Genomic DNA, 20,471 nt, shown 5'->3' on the forward strand with positions numbered 1-20,471 from the left:
GCCTCATCTCCCTGTAGTCTGTGTCGATACCTGAGTGATTGCTCCAAGATAAAGCACACAGATGTCTAGAGAGAGCATCTGGGACTTCAAGTTATACAGCTTATTGCTTCATAGGCTCAACACAGCGTCACAGTACTCTCTGTTTTGGGGCTAAGGATGTGCTGTAGACCGGAACTGGTGTGCTGAATAAGGGAAAGGAGGCTCTGGCCAAGCTCATCGCCGGTCCCTGGGTTCTGAACTGTCGGGGACAAGGTGGGGTCATTCAGGTGAAGAAAAGTCAGCTCTCCATATACCCGCAATGGAAATAACAACACCAGATCCTCTGCTCTGCGTGACTACTGCTTCTGGCTGAGCAGTGGCAGCGTGCTTGGCCAGGAGGGGAATCGGAGAGGCTATGATTACCAGCAGAACAGGACAGAAGGGCTGGCAAGGCTTTCACTTTGGGCCAAGTTCAAGATAGACACTGATGAACTTCAAAAGCATTTCTTAGGTGCTAACAAAACAAAAAAACAAACAAACAAACAAACCAGAAACAAACAACCAAACAATCTAGGACCCTACACTTGTTATGAAAGGGCCCTGTGACCTCTCTAGTTTTGGGGATTTTGAGAAAGTCTTGTCACATTGGCCCAAATGGCCTTGAGTTCTTGATCATCAAGTCACAGTCTTCCAAGTGCTGAGATCAGCCGAGCTTTGATGTTTTTAAAGCCAACATTACTGGCTTTACATCTAACTGTGAACGCACACGTCAGCACTCTGAGGGAGGAGAGGCTGGTAGACTCGTGCAAGTGCCATATCTGAAGCCTATAGTACTATTTCATTCTGTTACGTTTCGTCTTTCTGGTGTAAACTTCTGCTGCTTTCTAAAATCGCTTGCATAAACTTTTAGTTCATTAGGTGTTTTCCTCAGGAACCGCCTGAAAGAAAAAGTCTACCCTCAAGCCTCTAAAAATCAATCTCCCCTTCCTCCCCGCTCAACACAAACAGATTTCTCCACAGAACTGTTGATGTGAGGAATTTTAAATAATGTTAAAAAGAGCATTGAGTAGTGTTTTGCATTTATGTCACCACAATGATTTAAGTGTCAGGCAGGGATGATCTTCTTGGATCCTCAGGAAGATGTGTAAGAGCTGGAGTATCAATAGACTAAAGTCAATGCCAAGTTCACACTTTGGCTGTGGCCTGAGTGCTTGGTTAGAAGGCACTTACGTGCGTTGTCATCTCAAGCAGGGTATTCAGATCATGGTGTCTTAGTTTACTTATCTATAAAGTGGGTTAATGGCAGGGCCCAGCTAACTAGGGTGTTGACAGAATAAAGCAGACTCTGCAGAGAAACTGCTAAAAGCCTGGATCATAGCAAGCACTCGGTGATGTTGATCACTGTCGTCAATGACTTGATTTACAGAGGGAACCCTCCACATGCTGAGAAAGTAGGAGTGATTGAGGCTCAGTAACCCAGGAGTTAAATTAGACAGGACTGAACATTCCACCTAGAAAATGCGAGGAAAAGCCAAATTCCAAGCAAATCACCCCAGAAATCCCAGGAAAGATATGTGTCTGGGTCCTGGGTCCATCTGAGGCTTGACATTCCGAACCCCACGTCCTCGGTGCCTGTTCTGGGTCACACACAGAATGAAATGTTTTGCATATATGATCTGATCCTTGGATCAGCTTCTTTTCTCATGGCTGTCTTAAAAAACTGACGAAAACGCAACCGAAAAGAAAAAGGGTATACTGTGATACAGTTTGAGGTGTAGTCCCCAGGGCAGGGACCGTATATCAGAAGCCGTGGTGGCAGGAGGCTACTTGCTCACATCTGGGAGGGTCAAAAAGCACCACTGCTCAGTCAGCTTCCCCTTTCCCAACACTCTGGATGACTTTGCTCCCTCACTCAATTTCTTCTGGAGAAACTTTTATTCATATACCCAAATGTGTACTTCCCTAATACTCTGTTTCTTAAAGTGAGTAAGTTGACAGTCAAGGTGACCATCAGAGTCTTGTCTTCAGAGTAAGGCCCACCAGGAAGTAGGTGGGATTAACAACCCTTGCATCTTGGATGCAGAAATAAAGCTCAGTTAGCTAAGCAATTCCTAAATGTTATAGTGCTCATGAATGATAATATTGGATTGGCCCCAGACACACTGTCACCCCTGAGACATGTGGTTGGTAGACTGTCATCTGACCTGAGCCCTGGGAGGTTCAGGTGTTAAGTCAGAGGTATGAAGTATAGGAAAAGGTACCCTTATCAGCATCGTGGAGAGGAGAGGTTAACTCTGGATAAAAACCCAAACCACCATCACCACCACCACCACCACCACCATCATCATCATCATCAACAACAACAAGCAAAGATGCTCGGGTAAAGAGCAAACACCCCCACAAAGGACACTGTTCGTTCGTATGCACCTTGGTGCAGATGCCTTGGCTTGGCCATGGGATCGGATGAGCCTAGTTTAATGACCTTCCCCAGGAACCATTTTCATAATGGCACCAAGCTTAATAAGTTTTGGATACCCCCCTATCCCAGCCCCTGTCTGCTCAATGGTAGAGAGGCTGAAAGCAAAGGGAGTCTGACACTGCCTGTCAATGCATTTCTTTCTGAGCTGTCACATCAAATCTCGGTGTGCACGCGCCCTACAAACACCCTCCAGGTGTTTTATGAGCTCTTCTGATGGAACACCAATGAAAACGGTGCAGTCAGGACAAAAGCGATGTCAGCCGTCTGTTAAGACAGTTAAAATAAGAGCAACATCATACATTTAGAAGCCCTTCAGTCCTAAAGAGAGGCAGAGCCATAGAGCAAATGTTAAAAAATGCTTATGGGATGTAATGTCCTTAACTTCACAAGTTTTTCTTAGTAGGATATTGAAATTTTCTAACTCTCTTTACACAACACAAAGGTCAGCAACAAACCAATGGACACCAGGAAAAAATCAAAGCTAACAAAGATCTGCTACAATCCTAGCTCGTATGGATTTGTTTCCTAAAATTTTAGAGTAACCCAAACAACCAGCGATTGGGTATTTTTTTTTCTTGTTCCTTTGTTTTCCATCCAAAGAAAGAGGAGGATTATGACATGTAGCACTTGGTTCAAAACTAATTTTGGCTTTGCATAGCCAAGTGGTTCATCTCAGGAGGCAAAACATCCACTGGAAGGACTGTGGTAGGATCCTTCAAGAAAGTGCTGTTGTATGAAACCACATGCTTGCAGTGCACACCCATGGACACTGAACCCAAGATCAGCTGACAGCCTGGCGCCAGCCTAGAGGTAGACCACTGGAAGCAGAGGAATAGGTGTTCTTCCTTCTCTTCTCTAAGAGTTGTCATCTTGTCTCTCCAACAACATTTTAAATAGATTGGAATAATTATGAACTATGCTAAGAATTTTAAATGTTCTTTGGACCAAACAAAGGTGCCTAGTGACAGCCTTCCCACTTTTTGTTTCTCTGAGTTAATAAGTATGTTTAGCACTTCTGAGCATCTTCTGTGCTCCACCCACTATGCATAGTATTTTACACGCAGTGGCTCATTCATTTAGTTAACAACCCGTGATGCTATGGCTCTAAAGGTAAGCAAAGCCAGACAAGGGAGCTGCCCCCACAGATTTCATAGTCTGATGAAGAAGGCAACCTGTATGTAAGTCCACTAGAGAGTGAAGGAGTGATAATGTGGAGGGGGTAGAGGAGCAATTGCAAGGCAGAGGGAGCTTCCACGAGCAAGAGATGGTGAGTGCAAGAGACAAGGAGGAAGAGGATACTTCAGATAGGAGTGTAATCATATTCAAAGGTCCTGAGGTGAGACTCAACATGCTGATGAGGAGAACCTTGTGAACAGAAAGACCGGGATGGTGGAGTGACGGCTGTTAAGTACTGAGACTGAAAGCAAGTTGAGGACCCTTAGAAGAGGCACGTGAAGATTTTACACTAAATTTTATTATTAATATACATTAAATGTATATTGAAAGTATAGGTTTATAAATATACACACACATATATATAAAATGAAACAATTGTTATAGTCATATCAACATGTGTACCACCTCATTTATTTACTACTCTTTTTCCCTATCTTTCAATTAAGTATTTAATATCGTACCATATATTATATGCTATATACTATATGTATATTATAATACATGTAAATTTGCCAGGAAAGTAGAAAATATTGAGGCACACTTAATGGGCACTCACAGTTCAAAACAATGTCACACTTGGTGATTCTCTACATTTTCATTATGATTTCCACAGAGAATGTGTTTTTCCCCCTCCCATCACCCTTTCCCAGGCAGAAGACTGCAGGTCTGGACTCTGCAGGTAGGAGGTCACCCCCTTGCTCAGGTCTCCTTAGAGCGATGGATCTACAGCCACACAGTGGGGTCACTATGGAGAGCAGTGTTGAATGTGGGGGAAGGGGCACTAAACTAAAGCACAAAACTCTGGTTTTTCCTGAACCCTGCTCAAATCCTGTATGTTTTAATTACGATTTCTGTTCAGCTTGACAGGGAAATTTAGGCTGGAGAGGGAGATATTTCCTTCTCTCACCTTGTGTAAAAATTATTTCTAATTTTTGATCAGTTCTTTGAGAACTTCATATAATGCGTTTTGAACATGTTTACTCCCTTTCTCAACTCCTTGAAGATCCGCTCACACTTCCATACCAACTTTGTGTCCTGTTTTAATTTTGTTTTTTAAATCTATCCAAACATAATAGCACATGTCTATCATCCCAGCGATGGGAGGTGAGGCAGGAGAACGAGGAGGTGAAGGCCACTCTCAACTATCTAGTGAGTGTGAGGTCACCTCCTGCCATGTGGGAACCTGTCTCAAAAAACCAAACAACAACAATGATAACAAACAAAACAAAACACCAACTTACCCTGACTTCAACAAACCAAAACCTTCAATCTCGCGGCTCCAGTACCATTTATAACACTTATGAGTACTCCATTGCAGGGCTTGCCTGAACACTAACCTGACGTATGTCTACTGAAGTTCTAGAATACTCATAGTTTGTCGAAGCTCTTCCCTTCGAACAGACACAACTTCTATTACTAGAACGTATAAATGCTAAGTTGTCTTCACTGAAATATGCAGGCACTGACTGGCCACCATGAGAAATTACTGCAGAATTCTGGGAACTGTTGGCTGTGCAGGAAGAGCCAAGGGAAGTGACTGGAAATGGCTGACTCTGGAGATGGTGATGGGGGAGATTTAGAACCGTCATGAATCAAAAATAAAGTTTGTACTTCTTTCTCAGAGATTTATAAATGTGGCTGACGAACGGAACAAGAAGAATGATGGCGACATTCTTGGGTATTTATCACCTGTAAAGTAGGAACCAAAATGACGCGCCTTCTCAACTTTGCGGCTGCGGAAGGGCTTTAAAGAACGGTCACATTATAATAATTGATTCTTGCTTTTTGTGATTAGATCCTGAAAATGAGGATGGCAAAATATTTCCATATTTTAGCAGCGGAGAACATCAGGGATGCAGGAGCGGTGACATGTTTGTAGAAGGAGGCGGGAATTAAAAATGAGTCTTCTGTGGAGAGTGCAAACTGGCCTTAAAGACTACAAGACCCGCGAGGTGTGTGCCAGCTGCTTCAATGGTAGCAACATCTCCTTAGAGTTAACAACCTAGTACAGAGCCACAGGAGAAACCTCAGAGCCTTCTGGGCCTTAATGAAAGTTGGAGAATTACTCTCAACAGTGATTTTGTATGTGTTTATGCACCTGTGTTAGAGAGAGACAGAGATTATGTATATATTCAGAGGTTGTCCTCAATCACTTTCCAACTTGTCTTCTGAGTCAGGGTCTCTCACTGAATTTACAGCTCAGTAATTCAGCTAGTTTGGCTGGCCAGTGAGAGCACTAAGGATCCAAGTGCCTTGGCCTCCTCCCCAGGGCTTGGATTACTTGTTACGTGGGTGCTAGTGATATGAACTCTGATCCTCACACTTGGGTAGAAAGCACTTGAACTACTGAGCCACTCCACCAGCCATGATGCTATCCTTTATTACGTCAGGAGCCTTGTTAGCCTGACACCAAGGCCTCTTGCATTGTTTCTGATGACCTCAAACGGGCGGCCTGAACATTAGCCATCTTCTTAGACAGGGTTCCACCCCTTCTTCCCTAACCATCCTGCTACATCATGGAAGCAGGATATGGACCCCAAGTCCTTTCCCACCCAATGGATACTCAGTTAACCCCTCTTGATTTCATTTTCTTGTCTCTGTTTTGGTTACATGGTGATATTGTATCTGGGTGGCAGGTCCTCTGGGACAGCTCCTGACTATTGGGTCCAGCAGCAGTCATACAGAGAAGTCTCTTAACTGAGGTCACTAGAAGAGGGTATCTTTATTATTTTTTTTATTGATACAAGATCTTATTTAGCTCAGGGTAACCTCCAATTGATTGTGTAATTAAGGCTGGCCTTGAACTCTGATCCCCCTGGCTCTAGGTCCTAAGATCTGGGATTATAGTCATGTGCCACCACAGCTGATTTATTTAGTGCTGAGGATCAAACCCAGGGCTCTGTGCACACTAGGCAAGCACTCTACCAACTGAATTGTTTCTGTAGCCTGCAAGTCTGATGGGAGGAAATAACCTCGGGAATGCTCCAGAAGAACTCTCACTGATAACCTTAGGGCTTAGCCTAGCCCACTCCAGCAGCCTCTCATTTGCTGATGAACCGTTTTCATCATGGCCGCCCCAAGGACTACTATTCTGAAAGGAGGCAGAATCCAAGTGTTCGTGGGGATGTAGGAATTAGCATTGTGGACACAGTCTCTTCAAGAGAGAAAAACCTGCAGCATTCCTAAGATGATTTATTAGACAATGGTAGAGTTTGCTAGAAATCTACCAGGAGGAAATCATCTGGGAAGAAGTTAATGAACCAAACAAAACACTTGATAATGAAATTAGAATGCTAGGAAACGGAGGGGTTTTTCCAGAGAGAGAGAGAGAGGAGATGGAGGAGTCGGGTGAGAACTTAAAGGCTGAGGTTGGAAAAAGAAATGTAACTAAGTGTTTACAGCGTAAGCTATCAGAGGGTAGAAGGAGAGGATGGGGCCAGTGATTCAGTACAGTGAGCCTGGCTGCCCAGCTGGGTGGAGACAGACTCCCAGCTCCGCTTCCGCTGAGTGTTGTGTGGCTCTGAGCAAAGCAATGAGATTGCTAGCGGCAAAAACCTGGATTCCCATCGCAGGGAATGGTGGAGACAGCCATGGGAGGATGCACACATTGCTCTAGTTGCTTTAGGCAACGGTAAATTTCCCCCTGCTTTTGTTTGGGTCTGGGATTTTTTTTTCCCCTTTAAATCTCTTCTTAGCAGAGTTTGAAATCACAGTATAAAGCTCTCGAAGCTTGGCTCTGACCTCATTTCATCCAGACTTACAGATGCCCTTATGGGCAAGCATGGTAGCACGGCTTAATGTGCACAGAGGAAATTTCTGGCCATGTCCTTGTCCTGGGCACTGCAATTTAGACTGTATGGCACAGGCTATCTTTGCTTCGTGTGGATGTACAGCTCTAAACAAATATGCATGTTAGGTTTGTGACTGCAAGCCTCATTTCCCCTATATTAGTTCTTTATCAGGATGGGGTTATGTTTCATATTTTTATCTCCTTCTTCAAACACACTTTCATTTAAATATACACTGTGGTTACACAGTGCAGTCCACTTCCCTAAGTATTTGCATATATGCTAACTGGAGTGGTACATGCTTAATGTGAGCCTGCCCTAGGAAACAAAGCCTGCTCTGGATTGGAGCCAGCCTCTGAGACGTGCACACGAGAAAACCTTTACTTAGACACTTGCCCTTGAAGAGCACAGGCTTCTTCTGTCCTGGAGCCTTGTCCAGGTGACAGCTTCATGTTTCCAGCCACAATGCCTGGATCTCAGGCCCTCTGGTGCTTTTAGCCCTTGTCATGGGCCATCACTGCTCTGGGAGGACTTGACTCTCCCACTCTGGGTGGAAAGGACTGTGAAGATCCTAACCTTGCAAGTTTGACATTATGCCCAGTGACTGTCTCTATCTGGTAGAATGGATGTGTTCAACAGATAACTTGAAGAAGTACAAAAATTGGGACACTTTCTCCTAGTGAACTATGCGTTTCAAAGATATTTTGCTCTTACATATTTTTTTAAAGCCCATTCTCCATTGTTCCTTTCAAAGAAATGATCTAGCACCAATGATACCCGATGATGTCCAAGAAAGTTGACCTTTCTAGACACACATCCATTATACCTGTCTCTATGGACACTGATAACCCCCAATTTTGGAAGCCTGGCTGTTCTCATTTCCTCTAGTAATGCTTTCTCTTTTGGTTCCCAGAGCCTTCAGTGTTCATCTGACATGTTGGCATTCAGAGACACCAATGTCTTAGGGTCCCCAGACAGCACAGATAAACGCTCCCAGCATCCAGTAGAAGAGCTTTTGTTTAGGCTTTGAAGGAAGACTGTAAGCTGCACAGAGGCCCAGGCACCTTTGCACAACTGCTCAATGACAGCCACAAGACCACTTCAGATCTCCCAACAAAGACACAGAGAAAAAGGGTACCTTCTGATGTAGCCCATGACACCAGGGCTCTCAATGTCCCCCCTCAGCTGTGGTTCGGAAAATGCAGTAGGCCTTCAGCAAACAGTTCTTTGGGACAACCTGGTGATTCTAGACTTGGACAATGTGCAGTGGAATCCCTCTCCTTCTTCAACAACATCCAGGTGGACTCGCGAGGGAGTAAGGCATCACCCCAACACCCCACGTCACCTGCAAAGCTGCAGATCACTTCTGTCTTAAGGAAGGAAACAGCGCTGCTTCCTGTGCTCATGCTGTGAGTTCTAGAACCACATAAAGCTGAGGCAGTATACCAGCATAACTTCTCCTCTCTGCCTCATCGCTCTCTAGAGTGCAAGCCGCCCAGGGACAGGGACTCTTCTCATAGGCTATGAGGCCAGGTAGGAGAGATCTATTTGTGCGTACTGGAGGAACCCGTGTCCCACCTGTCACTGAGTCAGACAGCCTGGTGTCATGATCCTGTCTCTGTTATTTCCTGGCTGGGTGACCCCCAATCAGTCAGCCATTCTGTCGCCCCAGCAGTCTCATCTTTACATGAATGAACAAGAGCGGCTGCACTTGGAAGGGTGCTGTGAGGATGGCGTGAGAGTCCTGTCGTAAAGAATGCACGTGACTGTCGTTCTCCACAGTAGTGTAACATGAGGATGACAACCAAGTCTTGTGTGGGATCCTCACTGGCAATGCAAAGATAAAAAAAAAAATACAGCAGTGAATGTCCCTCAGGTTTACTTAACTATGGTTAGACAGGGAGTCAGGTTGGTTCTGAAACCCTCATCTGGTTGGGAAGAGGCTCAACTTCTTATGCTCATCTCTCACTGGTGATTTCTTCCCTCCGCTCATCCTAAGGATAGATACTTTGTCATCTCAGGTCCCAAATCCTTCAGTGAGATGTTTCCATTTACATAGCTGGGGAGAAGTGAGGCAGACACCCGGGACAACACAGAATTTAAATACCTAGCCTGACACTACAAATGTTAGATGCACAAACTTTCCAGCGAGTGAAAGAAAAAAAAAAACACGGGGGGAATACCAGCTCCAGGGAAACCAGAAGACATCCTTGTCAGAAACACATGGTTACGGTCTATGTATGGAGAGCACAGTAGATGGCGTCTAAGATGCAGAGAGCATGCTCCACAAGCTCCGGCTGACAGTCGTTTCATAACCAGGTAGAGAAGAGTACAGTGCAGATGTGCAATAGGGCGGTGACGACGGGTGGGGAGTATTGACATGCTTTTTCACCTCCTGTTGCTGAAAATATTGCTACTAAGGAGAGTAACTTCCCTCTACCTTTCTGCGACGCCCCAAATGGAAAACAGCTGCTTGATAAAGCAAAATTGACTTGTAATTTTCCAAGTTTCCTTTTATTAAGATGCATGCCACTTCTAATGTAATATGCCTTGGCACTGTGGGTGGGTGGGGGAGTGGATGGTTGCCACGTATGGTAAAACAGAAGCGTGTCTGTCAGGGTAAACTGCTTAACACGCTAGAAGAAAAACTGTGATTCCCCCAGATGTCTCTCAAATTAACTCTGCTCCCATTGGTAGGAAGCTGTGCAGAGGAAATCTTGCCTGTGTTATTCAGGTCATGTGTTGCTTTTCACAAAAGAGGCATGTTTGATTCTTCATATTTCTTTAGCTAGGAGCATGCAAATGCTGGGAAAGTGTGTATAAAAAGACGAGTTCTAACTGGAGTCTGACAGATGCCTTCTTTCTTTTGCCACAAATGCTATAGCATGGGAGAGAAATTTTACTGCCGAACACTTTATATTAAGAAAAATTAAAGCAGCATTTTATACCTCTTTCTCCCTCTCCCTTTCTCTTTCTTTTGCAATCCTGGGGATTTGAACTTAGGGTCTCATTGATGTACTTTACCACTGAGCTATATCACCCGCCAACCATTTATATACATGCATTGTTTAGGCATGCATATATATGTTTGTGCATACATATGTAAGGCACATGTGTGTTTGCACGTGTGTGGAGACTAGAGGTTAACACCAGGCATCTTCCTTGACCATACTCCACTCTATCTCTGCTGGGACAGAGTCCATAAACTGGAGCTCACCAATTTAGTTATCTAGCTAGCCCGAGTGTTATAGGGATCTTTTGTTTCTAACACCCTTCCTAAGTACCAGGATGGTGGGTTGCCATCCAACATTTTATTACTTTGCAAAAACAATTTTTGCATTTTTTAAAATTGTGTGCGTGAATCCTGTGTGCGGCAGTGGGGGGGGGCCTGTGTGTGCCTTGTCCCATGTGTGACAGTCAGAGGACACTTGTGGAGTCAATTCTCTCCTTCCCCTGTCATGTGGGTTCTCAGGTCATCAGATTTATGTGGCAAGTGCTTTACCTATTGAAGCATCTTGGGAGCACATTTTCTATGTTTTAAAAGATCTTGTAGCCAGTCAACCTCATTTCTCTCTACTCCTATTTATAATTTAGATCCCATCAGGATCTGGGGTAGGAAGAGATTTAAATATATACGTTCTTGGATCTCTTCTTAATAATTGTACTAAATATTGAGTAAATGCAAAGACATCCAAGGTAATAGCTATATAAAGAATGATGCAAGGATACCTATTTGAACTCACTACTCCCTGAGAAAAACACTAACAACACACCGCCAGTTTGATTGACATTTTGAACATGTGAGCAAAGTTTCAAGCAAACAAAGTGGCCTTGGGGAAGGACTTGTTGTCCCAGCTATCAAGAATTACAGCATAACTATAGAGCCATGCAACAGTCATTGAATTGCACTGATCAACAGGACAGACTAGAAAAGCCAGGAGCAGGTGCAAATACATGAAGAAACTGGCAATTCGTCCTCATGGGTGAAGAGTTGGACTTTTATTGAAGGGCTACTAGAAAATTCATGTATGAAAAAAATGAAGTTGAACTTCTGCATTGTATCACATACACAAAACCCCCAGAAAGACAAGACTGATGTAAATCTGTGCATAAACTTATAAAATATGCATGGGAGAGAATAAAGGAGGCCATCTTTATGGCTCTGAGGTAGAAAACACACTTAACAGACACAAAATGCAAACCACAATATAAAAAAAAAGATGCATTTGGTTCCCCGAAAGATGTCAGAGACACACACAAACCTTTCATGTATGGAAGAGACTTTCCAATACTTCATCTAATGAGTTGGTACACAGACTGTACTCTTAAAAATCCCGAAAGCCAAGAGAAAAAAAATGGAAAACTCAACAGAGAAATAAAAACTTTAGCAGCCACTTCACACACCAAAAGGAAACTCAGAAACAGAAAATATACATTACATATAAAATCAGGAACCCCAATAAAAATCGGACTGAAGTAACACAATAACCATGAGATACACCTCTCCATAGTCACTTGAAAAATTAAAAAGCTCAATGACACCAAGTGTTGGGCAGGAAGGAAAAGTCAAGCATAAGCAACAACGTCTCCCGTGGCAACAGAAAACAAAGCTTTAGTGGAACTCAAAAGACTGGTGGTTTTAGAGCCCGGCCCCCCCATACCTCCCAATCCACAGGAAATTTATTTTGAGACCCCCACTAGAAGACATGCTGTATTGTTCTACATATGATAATATTTATGGTAAAGACCCAGTAAGGAATTAATAACTAATAAAATACCACATACTGTACTGAACTCATCCATGTGTGACCTCGTGGAACTTCTTGTTGGACTATGTTCACTTTTCCTCTTGGTGATGATGTGAATGACTTTGGCAATGGGAAACACAGCTGTAGATAACAATATAATCCCTCAGAAGAAGTATCACGAGTTATGTTGTAGGTATATCTTCCCAAAGTGGATGTATGGATAAAAGAGGTCTGAGGTAGGTAATAAATACTCCCCCTTCAATATTTTCCTTCCTATACCTATACCGTCAACTTGACAGATTTCGGAGCACCATGGAAACACACCTGTGAGTATGTGTATGAGGGTGTTCCCAGGAAGGCTTAACTAAGCAGCAAAACCCCTTCCTGGATATGTGGGCGGTACCACCCCACAGGATGGGGTCCTGGATTGCACGAGAAGGAGAGAGAGAGCTAGATGCCAACAGTGACATCTTTTTGATTCTTGGCTGTAGCTGTGTGCCAGCTGCTTCACGATCTAGTTGCCATATTCCTACCATGATGGTCTGTACCCCAAGACTGTGCACCCAAACAAGCTCTTCTCCCTTAAATGGTTTTGATGAGGTATTTAATCACAGAAGGGGAAAGTAACTAATAAAATTCGTCAATGATTCTTTTTCTTTTTGTGATATTGGGAATGAAACCTCGGGCTGCACACATGGTAGGGAAGTTCTCTGCCCTAAGCTATTCCCTAGCCCCAGCCGTTGATGCCCCATTGGCAGATCCAGTGAGAATGTAACCGGAACCACCTTCCTTGGAAGTGGTGTTAGCCTTCACGTCTCATCACTACAGTCATAGCCATATGACTCGTCACCGGAAGGATGTCCCTACCCAAACTTACTCCTTCCCAGACTTCTGAAAACAAAGATTCAAAGGAGTAGCAGTGTCTGTCTTAAAACTACATTTTCTTCTGGCAGGAGAAGTCTGCCCATAGCCATCCACATTGATGGAAATGAATTACATGACTGTCCTAATTCTGTTGGGAGGGGCGTGTCTGCCCAAGCAGGAGGGGGGATGCTGCTGCAGAGGGGGTGCTGTGAGGAAGGCCAATGGTGGCACTGTGGGCGCACACAGACTAAGTATGATTAGCGTTTACAAACAAAAGTGCAATAACCTTCTATCTTACATGTGTGAACTGAAGATTATTGGATAGTTTACTTTTACAACGTTATTGAGCATGGACATGGGGAGATGGTGGCTTATGGGTAAGTTAGTCAAGTGTTTGCCTGGGATGTGTGAAGCCTGGAGTGAAATACTGAAAAACAACAGGTTCCCAAGGAAAAGAACTGTATAAAGCCAACAGATGGCTAAACTTTCCGTCTGGTGCAACATGACTTCTGTGCTGCCTACGCATCTAACACGGACTTCCGCAAACCTCCCAGAAAGTGCTAGTCCAGTTTCTTCCAGGATTTTTGGCTTAACCGAGATGCGAGACCAGCGTGAACATGGACCGTGCTTCCTGAGGGCTCGTGGGACACCAGCCCCAGACATGGTGACTCGGTAGGTCTCAGGGGAGGATCCTGCTGCCCCAGGACCACCTTTGACAATGAGTGATAAAGGGAGACCCATAGAGAGTCTCACACTGCCAGATAAACTGTCTTCCGCCTTTACTCTTAACTCAAATCAAAAGTAGGAAGCAAAGGCACTTGCGCATTGCTGCCAATAATTTCCCCTTCATTTCTGCAGTATCTCAGCTTACTCTTCATTGTGAACTGATGTATAATCCGGTGCCTTTGGAAAATACTTCTTTGCTAGGCAGGTGACTAGACAGGGCAAAGGGACCCTTTCTCTGGAGTTTACCAATGCACTCATAACTCAGCGTGCCCTTGTGTGCCCTTGGTGGCTCGAGGAAAAGGGGGTCATTCTGAGTAGGACAAATTCACTCCTGACATTTGTCAGGGCAGCGCTTGACGGTCAACAGCTCAGCCTGACTACATTTCACCAACATTGTGACACCTGTCACATAAATGAAGGTGCTTCTCTTAGAAGTCAGTTTTCCCGGCTTAGAGACCCAAACTGTTTTCTTGCTTGACCCCACAGTGGTCCAAGAACACAGGCGATGAGCACAGGTGAGCCATTGCTCGGAACAGCTGAGGGCATTCTTTTCCATTACCCCACCCCGGCCACATAACTGTGACGCCTCCTGCGTTATTAACAAAGACAACAGAACTCAATTATTAAACCTGCATTTCTTTTCCCTTTTGTATGTTTCTTCTTCTTACCCGCCATGGTAAGTGGGTGACAGGGACCCAGTGCGAAGGGCTGCTGTTTCTCCTGTAGCTCTATGATACCTGCCTCATGAGAAAATGCCCCCTTGTCATAGGGACGTGGGCTCATTTGTCATTGCTAAAACCCATCTCAGACCGAAGTGGGACCATTTCATACATTTTTCCTTCAGAATTTGGCTTGATGGTTATGTGGCGGGACTGGGGTATCCCGGAGAACAGTGCGAAGCTACTCAGGGGGCTGACATTTTTCTGGGGGGGGGCAGGTGGGAGGCAGGGCTGAAGACAGGTGACAAGGAAGCTGTAGAAAGTCCTAGGAGGAAGCCATACAGAAATGAATGGTGTGGGGAGAGGACCTGGTCAGCGGTCTGTGAAGGGAAAGCCTGCTGACGTCTTAGGAGGGAGGGGAGAAGGTAGGTACGGATACCGAAAGGGGACCCCAAGAACAGGGCAGATGGACATGGCAAGAAGCTATGGAGATATTAGGAGGGGCACAATGGTGCACAGTTCCAAAGGCCACCACGAAGCAGTTCCCTTTATTAGAATGGTGCCAGGGAATCAATGAGCACCACAGACTGAGTGGAAGATCCTTGGCACATGGTTGGTTGGTTGATCGAGCCCTAGGGCCGAGCAAACAAAACAATGAATGTAATGCAACCCCCCTCCATACTCCATTCTCGCTGCCTGGGTCCAGTCACAGCCATTGGCTTCAGCTCCTCCTTCTCTTTCTGGATGTCTAGTTACTATACCTATTTCTTTTCTTGTTCCTGTTCCTCAAAAACGCTAAAGAATTCAATGTGCCCAGGTTGAGAATATCTGGAGAATGATGAGACTTCCTTGTTCACGGCGTAATGGGAAAGGCAACATTAACACGGTAACATGGGGATGAAGCAGAGGGAGACGGGGGAGATGGCGGTGGGCAGGGCACGGCAGGCGTACTCTGTAAGAATACATTAGTGCTACATGGCGTTGTAGGAATGCTCAATAGCAGGACACCGAAGTGCTCGGAAGCACAGTGGCATGCTTTATAGGGACTCGGTGGTATTGTGTGGCATAGTGGGAATTCTCAGCGTAGGGATACCCTGGCACCACAGCATGGAAACCTGCTATACAGAGATATAGTAATGGGCAGGGCATGGTGGAAAGGATCCATGCAGGGAGACATCAGGGGGCAGTGCATAGGGGAAGGGTTTCGTTTGGAGATAAGAGTAATAGGCAGGACATGGTAGGAAGGCTGTATGTGGGGATATAGCAGTGGGTGGGGCCTGGGGGGAAGGGAGGCAGTCATAGGTGGGGCATGGTGGGAAGGCTCCATGCAGGCATGCAAGCCCTGGTTCCATCTCAGGCCATTCTGTTTGTATTTCTTAGTATTAAAGCAATGTATGATCCATTGTTTACTAATGAGAAAATAACATATAGTGATAGAGACATATATTCAAATAGTGGCTCTTGTGACCATAAGTAGTTTCATGCTCATAGGAGTCTCAATTTACTCAGGTGGAAAGAGATAACCTAATTTAAAAACAAACAAACAAACAAACAAACAAACAAACAAGCTTTGCATTTGCAAAAGGGGTCTCACTGGTTACATAAGCTAGCCTGGGACTCACTCTGTAGCCCAAGTAGTCCAGCCCAAGTAGTCCTAAACTTGTGAACCTCTTGCCTCTGCCTCCTCTAGCAGCTGGGAATGACAGGTAAGCTTTCTGTTTTCCAACCTGTTTCCCCCCAAATGAATTCAGAGGGGAAAAACAGCATCAAAACCAGTGCTTTTAGCATTGACAGGCTGCTTAAGCAAACACGCTCCCATTTGCAGGAAATCTTGGCCTGGTTCAGCACTGCTGTGTGGAGGTCAAGTTTATGTTCATCCAATTAACTGCCAGTGACTCTGTCCATACTTAATCATCCCACGGCCCGGCTGATTCACGGCAGACTCACAGTTGCGCGGCAGCAGTAAACTCATCTAATTGAGTATTGCACGCAGCTAATTAAATATGAAAACAGGATTGTGTGCAGTCAAGTTTCCAGCCTGCCTCATAAACTTGCTGATTCTAATTTGTATTTACCAGAGAAAGCTGGGCTTTCCTAGGCTACTGGTTAATAGGTCGATAGGGGAGGAGTCGCAAACAAGGCCAGCTGGTGTGTTCTGGGTAAAGTATAAGCTTTCTGAAAACTAGCAGCTCTACAGTCGACGGCACAACTTAAATCTTATTATCGAGGGGCCAAAGGACCAGGTTTTTTTAAGAGTAACCATTCTAGGAAATGCCCGGGAAGCTGGGGGGAACTTTCTGCTACTTTTGAGGTCATTTCTTCTTTATCTTCCTCATGGCTTCACAGAGTGTCTTCTCATGAAATGACAAGTTGAAAGGGGATCTGCTTGATAGTATAGGCTCTTCACCCACAGAAAGGCAAAAGCAATCTCAACTAACTCTCTCTCTCTCTCTCCCTCTCTTGTGTGCATGTACATGAGTGTCTGTGTGAATGTGTGTCCCTGTGTATACAAGTCAGCGGTCAACCTCTGGTATCATTCCTTCGGATCCATCAACTTTTTTTTTCTAACACAGGCTTTGTCACTGGGATCTGGGCTTGTGGGCTCTTCCTGTCTCTGCATTCCCAGTTCTGAGACTACAAAGAAGCACGGCCATGCCTGACTTCTGTAAGTGTTGGGGATCGAACTCAGGTCCTCATGCTTGCATTACAAGCCCCTCTCTAGCCCGGGCAGAAACACTTCATCCCTGCTGAGTCTCCCTGTAGTGTTGCTCACATACTCACTGACATTGCTGTAAATGATTTGTACAAAGAAAGGTTCTCAGACCTGGGAACTGTGGTGCAGATGTGACACCCAACCCCACTTATAATTCCTTTGCATGTCAATTGCTGCGTCTTTGATTGGGGATAATAATATCATCTCTCTTCAAGCTGCTGTGCGGATTTGATGGGAGAACAGATGATTGGCGTTTAGCGTATTGCCCATACATACTACGCATGCTATAGGTAAGGTGGATGTTTGTGAGTGTGTTTTCCTTGTCATTTACAAACTGGTATGCAGATCTTAGGGAAGTGGGATAGTTACAACTTCTAGTCGGAAAATTCCCTGCCAGAATTATTTCCTTGTCTCATCAAGAGATCATTGGCTACTACCATTGCACACACTCACAAAGGACTTTAGGGCAGACACTGTCTCTGAGCTGCTCTATTCCCTTCCCTGAATCTCCCCAGGAAGACCTGCAAAAGACCCAGATTTCCATTCCACTTCTGCTAGCACAGCTGGCGCCTGCTCTGCCCTGGAATCACAGGTGTCCAGCTAACAGAGTCACAGACCTGGCCATGCCTGATTTCCTTCCTTCCTACCTCTAACGTGGCACCCATCCTTTTCTGGCTTCCAACCCAGCCCTGGAACCAACGCCACAAAGCTTTCTGTGCTCTCCAAGTTCCCTGAGCAGAAGATTGCACCCTTGGCCACCTTCAAATACCTTTCTTCTCCGCTTTCTTTTCTTTTACTTCAATTAGGAGTCAAAGTTATCTGATAGGCTGTTTTAAGCTGCTAACTTAAACATCCCACTTCCAGCAGACACAAATTCTATGTTGAAGCCATTACTAGAATACCGCAGCCATAAAAGCCCAGGGAACTGCTGTACTCAACTGATCTGACAAGCCTTAGGGCTTGAGGAGGCTTGCTTGTCTCCTGAGAAGTATTCAAGTGTTCCCCAAGATCTCAGTACATCCTTAAATGCACGGTGCCAACCGCTGGTGTGTCTGGATTCTTTGTGTCGCCCTTTAACAAGCAGGCAAGTTGGTGAGTTGTTGTTCTAATGTGATTAAAGGTACAATAAGGTATGTGTGCAACTGGAGGCAAAGCCATTGTTCTGCACCATTAAGCTCACAGCAGCCCCCCAAAGAAACTGTAGGCAGCTTGCCAATGGCCCTAATGAAGAGCATCTCTTTGAATTATCTCTGGATGAGGAAAAGGATCAAGCCAGAGCCCTAGAATATTTGATCCTCTTTGTGTTGCTGTTATGAAGGCTTACTGAAGCCAGACACACCGGACTTTCTGGAATGGTAATTTATGGAAACCTTAATTTCACTGTTCTAATAAGGTTTTGCATAATAAGGGTGAGGGTGCAATTATTAATTCCTGCAAGTGTCTTATGAATTCCTCTATGCTATGGTTGAGGACACCCAAAGAATAGGAGGAAAGAGGGATTTTACTTAGCTGACACAAGGGTAGTCAGTCTGAAAAGTTGTTTGGGCTCCCTGAAAATAAATCTGCATGGCTCCCTAAACTGCTGACAACATGTATTTCAGATGGAAGTCATTTATCAGCGACTTATTGAACGACGTTTCAGACAGAAATAGCCCCACAAAAATTCACCCGGTAAAAACCAAACAGAGTCCAGATTCTTTCTTTTGGGACTGTTGTTGAGGCTTAAGATCACAAATAATATAGCTGAATAAAACAGCAAGTCGACACAGCTTTGCTGTAGATATCATAGAGCTGAATTTGGAAAGTGCTGCTATTGCAAATGTATATGAAACTCACCTAATGGAAGCTAAACAATACTCTCGCTGCCGCTGGTAAAAACCACAGCAAGCATGGAGTTTTGCAAAGTACCATTTAACTTACTGCGTTTGCAGTAAGCAAGTCTAACAGAGCACCTTGCTTAGATGATGGGGTCCCATATTCTGCTCAGTTCATTTCTAAATGTTTGACTCAAAAAAGGCCTCTAGATCATCAGGCAACCGAAGATGAGGACATAACACATAATGACATCAGGAATGGGGGTCAGATCATCAGTATTGGCAGAGCTGTTGTCCAAAACCTCCCATACATCCCTAAACTGCTCGGAACAGGATTTGTGTCCCATTAAGTCACACCTTGCAACTGGGACTTGCAACCCAGGTGTATTTTTAAGACTAAGAGGCCTTTTTTTTTTTTTTCCCAGGTGGGACATTTCCAAACCTAGGAATGTTTACATTCTTATATGTCTCACTGCAGGAAGCTGACAGACAGACAGACACACCTTTCATTTGCCCAGGGTCATCATGGTATCATTAGGTTTTGTTCACAGAAGCAGGGAGCACATTCAGTCATCTTGCAAGGGGCACGCGCCCTCTGGCGGCTCATGCAAAAATGACACCCACCTAACAATCAAATTCTTTTTAAAGTCAAGCCTGGCTCTTTAAAAAAAATGTATTAATTTGTCATTTATATTATAAACCAAGAAACGCAATCCACTCTCTTGTTCGCAATAATGTTATTTTACCATGCTGATTAAAAAATAAACTTAAAGGACTGTGCTTTTCTGTTTACTGAAATTATTTTTTTTAAAGAGTCAGAATGATTCAAGAGGAAAATCCTTAACTGTTAGGTTACCAAGAACTGTGTCAAACCTCCTTGTTCAAGACAGGGATAAATATTTAAAAAGAAAACACTCAACACAGATGAAGATAAGCTAGCCGAGTTGTACTGAAATCATCCCCTTACATCGCAACTGAAATTTCATGTTCTGATGGAGAAGCCATGACAAGTCACCTGCTGCGGGGGACAGTCTGTAAGATCAAGTCACTTGCTTCAGAAGTTGCTCACGTTTGTACAGAGAGATAGATGTATGGACGTGGCAAGCGCGAGACATAAACGTGCACCACATACCCCCTTACAAGAAGCTGCTGACAGGAACACTCGGGAGAGGACTTTGTCCCGCGGCCAGCAGCACCTTAAACCTGCTTGTAAACAGACACACACTGCAGGCATCCATCATTGCCCCCCGTCTTCCCCAACTTGTTCACGGGATGCGTGACCACTCTTTGACCCTTCCTGCCGGGCACTCTGGAGAGCACTTAGTTGTCATGGAGCTCCCGTGACACACTTCAAACACACCGAGAGACTAGCGACAGCTCTTTAGACTCTCGAAACCCAGCACCGGAAAGCTGCGAGGAGGCACATTTCTTAAGGGAGTTAACAGAACATCTCCGGAGAAGTGGACAAGGCTAGCTGAGGCAGGAGCCACACAGACACACACACAGACACACACACAGACACACA

At 44.7% G+C, this 20,471-nt stretch overlaps 1 protein-coding gene across 2 annotated transcripts in view; it reads right to left on the reverse strand.

The window, feature by feature from the left end:
- Pdzrn3 (PDZ domain containing ring finger 3) overlaps positions 1-20,471 on the reverse strand; it is a 230,050-nt gene that overhangs the window by 25,006 nt on the left and 184,573 nt on the right. The gene's annotated exons all lie outside the window — the stretch shown is intronic.

Source organism: Microtus ochrogaster, unplaced genomic scaffold (assembly GCF_000317375.1).
Source record: "Microtus ochrogaster isolate Prairie Vole_2 unplaced genomic scaffold, MicOch1.0 UNK1, whole genome shotgun sequence".
Taxonomy (NCBI): domain Eukaryota; kingdom Metazoa; phylum Chordata; class Mammalia; order Rodentia; family Cricetidae; genus Microtus; species Microtus ochrogaster.